The following is a 6,000-nucleotide window of genomic DNA, read 5'->3' as shown; positions in this document are numbered from 1 at the left end:
AAGGGGCTCAGAGTGGTTCGGTGGGGTTTAGAGGGGGTTTGAGGGGGTTAGTGGTTCAGCGGGATTTAGAGGGGTTTAGCGGGGGTCAGAAGGGTTTAGAGGGATTTAGAAGGGGTTTAGAAGGGGTTTGAGGGGGTTTGAGGTGTTCAGATGGGTTGAGAGGGGTTGTGAGCGGTTGAGAGATGTTTTGGGGGTTTAGAGGAGTTAAGATGTGTTTAGATTGGTTTAGAGCGGTTTAGAGGGGTTTACATGGGTTTAGTGGCGTTTAGAGGGGATTGGAGCGGTTTAGAGGTCTTTAGACAGGTTTCGAGGGATTTAGATTGGTTCAGGAGTGTTCAGATAGTTTAGAGGGGTTCAGTGGTTTAGAGGGGATTAGAGCGGTTTATAGGGGTTCAGAGCAATTAGAGTGAATTAGAGGGGTTTAGAATGGAGTTACCGCTGTTCAGAGGGGTTCAGAGGGGTTTAGAGGTGTTCAGAGGTATTTAGTGATTTGGACGGGTTTAGACGGGTTCAGATGTGCTCAGAGGGTTTTAGAAGTGTCCAGAGGTGTCCAGATGGGTATAGAGGGGTATAGAGGGGTATAGATGGGGTATAGAGGGGGTATAGAGGGGGTTTCGATGGGTTTCGAGGGTGTTTGAGGGGTTCAGAGTGGTTCTGAGGGGTTTGTATGGGTTTAGAGGAGTTTCGATTTGTTCAGAGTGGTTCAGACTGGTTCAGAGTGGTTCAGAGGAGTTGAGAGGAGTTCAGAGGAGTCCAGAGGGATTTAGAGGGGTTCGGAACGGTTCAGAGGGGTTTAGAGGGATTTATAGGGGTTTTGAGGGGTTCAGAGGCGTTTATAGATGCTGTTTCTGCCCGAAATGTTGCCTATTTCCTTCGCTCCATAGATGCTGCTGCATCCGCTGAGTTTCTCTGAAGGGTTCAGAGGCGTTTCGAGGGTTTCAGGGGAGTTTCGAGGGATTTAGATTGGTTCCGGAGTGTTCAGATAGGTTAGAGGGTTTAGAGGGGTTCAGAGTGGTTTGCACGGGTTTAGAGGGGTTCAGAGCAGTTCAGAGTGAATTAGAGGAGTTTCGAGGAGGGTTACATCGGTTAAGAGGGGCTCAGAGGGGTTCAGAGGAGGTTAGATGTGTTTAGAGTGGTTTGGAGGGGCTTAGAGGAGTTCAGTGGTGTTCAGAGGGGGTTAGAGGGGTTTAGTTGAGTTTAGAGTGATTTATATGGAGTTGGAAGGGTCCAGATGTGCTCAGAGGGGTTTAGAATTGTCCAAAGGGGTCCAGAGGAGTTTAGATGGGTTTATAGGGGTTTAGAGGTGTTTGGAGGGATTTTGAAGTGTTTAGAGTGTTTTCCAGCAGGGGTCTAAGGGCGTAGAGTAGTTTACAGCGGTTTCGACGGGTTTAGAGGGGTCTGGTGCGGCTTAGTTCGAGGGGTTTCGAGATGTTTATAGTGGCTTCAAGGGGTTTGAGTGGTTTTGAGGGGGTCAGATGGGTTCTGAGGGATTTGGAAATGTTTAGCGGGGTTTAGATGAGTTTCGAGGGGTTCAGAGTGGTTCGGGTGGGGTTTAGAGGGGTTTTGAGGGGATTAGAGGGGGTTCGTTGTTTCGGAGGGGTTTAGACGGGTTCAGAAGATTTCAGAAAGGTTCAGAGGGATTTAGACGGGGTTGAGGGGTCCAGATGCGTTTAGAGGGGTTTAGAGGTCTTCAGACAGATTTCGAGTGATTTAGATTGGTTCAGGAATGTTCAGATAGTTTAGAGGGTTTCAGCGGGGTTCAGAGTGGTTTGGACGGGTTTAGAGGGGATTAGAGCGTTTACAGGTGTTTGGAGGGGGTTCGAAGTGTTTGGAGGGGGTTCGAGCAGGTTTCTAGGGGGTGTAGAGGAGTTTACATGTGTTCGATGGGATTATAGGGGTTTGGTGGGGTTTAGAGCGGGTTCGAGGGGTTTAGAGAGGTTCAGAAGGGTTCAGAGGTGTTTCAAGTGGTTTTGACGAGTTCAGAGGGGTTCTGAGGGGTATGGATGGGTTTAGAGTGGTTCAGAGTGGTTTAGATCGATTTAGTGGTTCAGAGGGGTGTAGAGGGGTTCAGATGGGTGTAGAGGGGTTCAGAGCGGCTTAGAGGTTTAGAGGTGTTTAGGGAGGGGGGTTAGTGTGGTTTATAGTGGTTAATATGTGGTTAGATTGGTTTAGAGGGCTTTAGAGATGTCCAGAGGGGTCCAGATGGTTTCTAGAGGGGTTTGGAGAGGGTTAGAGGTGGTTACATGTGTTTGGAGGGGTTTCAACCTGTTTAGAGGGGGTTTCGAGCAGGTTTCTAGGGGTGTAGAGTTTACAAGGGTTTCGAGGGGCTTGCTGGGGTTTTGAGCGGGTCGAGGGGTTTCCATGTGTTTAGAGGGGTTTCGAGGGGGTTCGATTGGTTTTGCGGGGTTCAGAGGCGTTCTGAGGTGTTTGGGGCGGTTTGGAGTGGTTTGGAGTGGTTTGGAGGAGTTTCGATGCATTTAGATTGGTTATAATGTTTGAAATTATTTTTTTTCCTTTGACCACGCTACAGCCGTTAGGAAGTGGTCCAGCGGAACATAATTAACCCTTGCTACTGCTGTTATAGCAGCCCTGGTGGAGTGAGACCGGATCAGTATCTACTCCTGCATAACTCAACTCAGTTTTAACACCTGGCAAGATCTGAGCAGATAGGTTTTTATATCGTCTTTTGTAACTAACAATCGTAGTTAGCTCAGAGTCTCAAAGGCTCTTGGTGACCTTGACGTATTGTTGTATACGTGTGTCCCCACATAACGAAATGTCCCTGTGTATGTCTTAAACTATCTTGAGACCTGACACCCCTACTGCTCTGCTTAAATTAATTATAGCATAAAATATTATGCACATATTCACAGATATAACCATCCTCTCCTGTCACAATAATGTAGTGAGTGACCCAATGCGCTAGCCAGCGCCAGGAGGATAATTACCTAATGAGGTCCGATCAAAGCTAATAATGCAGCTAAGAACCCCCTGGTGAAATAGTGTTAACACAATGTCAATCTCCCATACTGCATTGTACTTGTCCTGGGAAACTTGTGTAACGGATATCCTTTACTAACTCGATATCCGAGATGAACCACTTGGACCTTGTTAGCTGCAGTAAGTCTGATGGAAAGCACCATCAGACTTACAGTTAATGACCCTATAACTCAATATTGTCAAAGACCATTTAAATGAACTGCAATAGCTCAGAATCTGTACCATTTTTAAATGTAACATGAGCATTAAACAAACACTTCCCATCTCCTGAAGCAGCAAAGTACCGCTTTTTGGTACCATTCCAGCACTGTGAACACATACAAAATAGGCGTGACAACCCAAGCCATAAGCAGTCTATTGAGAATCTGTGGAACATATATTGATTTTATCATGCAACGGCTGACCTCCCAAGCCACAGCCTTAACCAGCAAGTTACGTTTAAAATAACCATATAAGATTGTATTATTATTATTCCCGACGAATCGGGAATCAAACTGCATAGGCCAATTCCACAGCTGGAACCTAAAGCTGCTCTTGATGACTTTATTTCAAGACCCGACTCATAAAGCAAATTGCAGGAAGACATAAAAGACCATTCCTCATGCTTGCAGCGAGAATGTATCTTTCGCCACTGTTATGCCACACATTTTTGCAACCTTTGAATTAGCATGAAAACAACATATCCCTATTTGATGTTGCATTGAATCAGAATTCATAAATACTGTGTGGTCCAACACCCATTCTGTGTTGCCATTGATCTGTACTTAATGATACTCCAGTGGCAAAGATATTATGTACCTTTTACCGGATCTTTTACCTGATTGCACCCTCGTGCTTATCATATGTCACATCATAGTGTATAATAATGAAGTTGAGCATGCACCTATGCATATTCACTCAATCACTCTTTAACCCATAAAATGCACTTGGGGTCTATAGATAGTTGATACCAATACTGAAGAGTCAATAACTCATTGCAAATCTCCTGCACCTCCAACTAGAGATTACATTCGCATGTTCCCACCTTAAGCCATAGCATCTCTCTGCAATATAATGACATATTTATTGATCAACTACTGGAGCAATGCTGAACACTGTCTGCCATCATAGTGACTTTATTAGCTTCAGCTGGTAATAGCAAAGTTGTATTATCAATGACCTTCATGACCGTTATAGTTTGCCATTAAGCATGCTGTCAGTTCTCCCACTTGCACAGCTGCATCGCATCTATTACATTGCCAGTTAGTCTAATGAATAGACACTGCTTTATAACAACAAGGCTGTTCCAGGTTTCTATTGACTCCAATTTGTTGCCCAGGGCGGGGTCACAAGCCAACCATCAATTTGATAACAACCTAATTTACTGGATAGGAAAGAACAATTTCTCAAGTATCTTGAGACTGGGTGGATTTTAGCCAAATACAACGTCAAAATATTATCCAGACAATACATCACAAGTGTTTTTGAACTCTGAGTAGTCCTTTGAATTATTTATTGTTATCATACTGTTAAATTGCTTCATCATAGCAATGCCTTCAAATATCTCTGATGGTCATTGTACATGGAAAACCCAATTAAATCAGTTTGATCACCCTTCTTTCATAATGAACAGGCCACACCTGCCATAATTTCTAGTCTGCCCTGAACGGCAACTCTGGCCCGGTTCCGATAATTCTCACATGTCCCAAGACATAATTCTGACCTTGCCTTGAAAGACAATTCCCCATATCTCCGAGCTTGTCTCGAAGGCAACCTGGCTAAAATACTGGACCTGGCTCAACACTCTTCTGGCCAAATTACAACCTTCTTTAAATACTATTGTCCAGTTTACCTGGTTTAAATGCCTCTGGGTAGATGACATTGTCTCAATCATTTGTGTATTGCACAACCAATTGTAAATCTTACCAACTTGTTCGTGGTCACTTAGTTGTAGAGTAACTCTGGTCAGCTTTAATGCTGCTACCAGCTTCAGTTAACCGCTTCCTGCCAATGAAGTCGTGGGGTGCGTTTTCCCCAAAATTATGAATCCTTACTCGTCATTGGCCTAATTGGTCTAACAGTTTATGCTTCGCCCTTCAGGTTTTGCCTGTGGAATAGGTCTTACCTGAATAGAATATTTGGCGGGTGGCTCTAACGTCCCCTGATAGCGGTGTTCACTGCATTGTGTTGGAATGGCAACCTTGCTGCCAGGAATCGTACCCCTGACATGTGCCCTTCATCCCTTGAGGTATGCTCCACGCTATACCCTCAGCCTCGACATCAGATTACACTGACCCGGCATGTTCTCCTCTTCCGTAAGGGAGACATTAAGCAGCCCTACTACAAGGCGCTGCTGGCATGGCCTCTCCAACAGGCCCACCCTTCAGGGTCAGAAAATGCCCCGGTAAGCTCACCTCCTCCATGAGGGAGACATCATTGCAACCCTTCTACAGGTGCTGCTGCCATACATTTAAGCAGCCCTATTACAAGGTGCTGCTGACGCGGCATAGAGCAATCGGCCGGCACTGCCATAGACTCGGCATCCCCATTATGCAGCCCTGTTACAAGGCGCTGCTGGCAAGGGCTCTCCCATCTGCCCAACACCGCCATATCTCCTGATGTTAGGGTGTATCTATCTTGAGCCTCCACCCAATGAGGTTCCATCGTGGTCAACTTCCACATTATCAATTTTACCGGAAGGGAAACCTCCCGGCACCAGGACTGACCACTTGGGTCGATTTACCCCATATCTTGGGGACCTCTGCGGTCTGGGCACCGCATAGCTAGTGGATTTCCCCTCCCCCGGGAATCCCAGCACCCTTATATATTACCGGAGGGAAAACCCCTACCGGCACCAGGGCTGACCGTTCTGGTCCGTTTAACCCCTTACGTGGGGACCCCTGCGGTCTGCAAGCCGCATAATGACTGGATTTCCCTACACGGGAACCCCAGCCTCTATATGGATATCGGGGAAATGCTCCCAACACCCGGCATATATATTTACTCCCGTCTCCTGGAGGT

This window comes from Amblyraja radiata, chromosome 19, assembly GCF_010909765.2.
Source record: "Amblyraja radiata isolate CabotCenter1 chromosome 19, sAmbRad1.1.pri, whole genome shotgun sequence".
NCBI lineage: Eukaryota > Metazoa > Chordata > Chondrichthyes > Rajiformes > Rajidae > Amblyraja > Amblyraja radiata.
This window is presented reverse-complemented; position numbering follows the sequence as displayed.